The sequence below is a fragment of the Oncorhynchus gorbuscha genome, linkage group LG18 (genome assembly GCF_021184085.1).
Source record: "Oncorhynchus gorbuscha isolate QuinsamMale2020 ecotype Even-year linkage group LG18, OgorEven_v1.0, whole genome shotgun sequence".
NCBI classification, from domain to species: domain Eukaryota; kingdom Metazoa; phylum Chordata; class Actinopteri; order Salmoniformes; family Salmonidae; genus Oncorhynchus; species Oncorhynchus gorbuscha.
In genome coordinates this window covers 2,218,446-2,220,192 of record NC_060190.1, presented here as the reverse complement: position 1 = coordinate 2,220,192, position 1,747 = coordinate 2,218,446, and positions in this window count along the sequence as shown.

Below are 1,747 nucleotides of genomic sequence, written 5' to 3'. Positions count from 1 at the left end.
TGACCAAACTGACGCGAGCGTTGCAAAATAAATGTACAACGTGCATGTTATTCAATTATTGCGCCCACACTGCTCGCACGCGCCAATGAACGTCAGCGTTGCCATTGTGCGTTTCAGGTAAAATAACAGCTCGAAATGTATATCCCAGGACAAATTAGCTAGCAACTGCAAGCTAGCTCATTTAAATTGTCATAAATGTTTAATGCTTTTCAACCTGTCGACGAAATGATTATAATTGGTTCAGAGTTTGTTTTGATATTTCAATCTGCCATGTCGTGTTCGCTTTAGGTGTGTTGGGGACAAAATACATTTGCACGCCTCCGGTCTGGGCATGGTGTTAGGCAGAGAGTAACGTGTTGGAATGATTGGGAGAGCACATGCTGATCCTAGATCTGTAGTTGAGGGAGGCTTCACCCCGTTATATAATAAACACACTAATAGTTAGGATTGGGAGATCTTACGCTGATCCTAGATCTTAAAATCTATTTTATTTTTGTACTTGTTGCAGACGTCTACTGTAGCATATTATAATTGGTCTCTGGTATCCCTGACCTAGGGGGGACAACACGAGGGTCTGGGGTCTGGAGATCCCTGACCTAGGGTCTCTGGTATCCCTGACCTAGGGGGGGGACAACACAGGGGTCTGGGGTCTCTGGTATCCCTGACCTAGGGGGGACAACACGAGGTCTGGGGTCTCTGGTATCCCTGACCTAGGGGGAACAACACGAGGTCTGGGGTCTGGTATCCCCTGACCTAGGGGGAACAACACGAGGTCTGGGGTCTCTGGTATCCCTGACCTAGGGGGAACAACACGAGGTCTGGGGTCTCTGGTATCCCTGACCTAGGGGGGAACAACACGAGGTCTGGGGTCTCTGGTATCCCTGACCTAGGGGGCAACACAAGGGTCTGGGGTCTCTGGTATCCCTGACCACAACACGAGGTCTGGGGTCTCTGGTATCCCTGACCTAGGGGAACAACACGAGGTCTGGGGTCTCTGGTATCCCTGACCTAGGGGGACTACACGAGGTCTGGGGTCTCTGGTATCCCTGACCTAGGGGGAACAACACGAGGTCTGGGGTCTCTCTGGTATCCCTGACCTAGGGGGGGACAACACGAGGTCTGGGGGGTCTCTGGTATCCCTGACCTAGGGGGGACAACACGAGGTCTGGGGTCTCTGGTATCCCTGACCTAAGGGGGAAAATGAGTACCTTTTTTTTTTAGTTAAATTAATCTAGGCACCAAAAGCCATGTATCTGTAACAAGATGTGTTTGTACTAATCAAGCATTATGAAAGCACTTATATTAGGAAAGTATTTTATGCAATAAATGTATTATTGTATTAATATCATGGCGCCGCTACCAATACAATCTAGGGACTGAGCGAAGATCAGTCAGGTCTCAGATTAGATCATCATTGTGTTTTATCCTTGTGTTCTAACATGAGATCAGATCTAAGATTAGATCATCATTGTGTTCTATAACATGAGATCAGATCTCAGATTAGATCATCATTGTGTTTTATCCTTGTGTTCTAACATGAGATCAGATCTCAGATTAGATCATCATTGTGTTCTATAACATGAGATCAGATCTCAGATTAGATCATCATTGTGTTCTATAACATGAGATCAGATCTCAGATTAGATCATCATTGTGTTCTATAACATGAGATCAGATCTCAGATTAGATCATCATTGTGTTCTATAACATGAGATCAGATCTCAATTAGATCATCATTGTGTTTTAC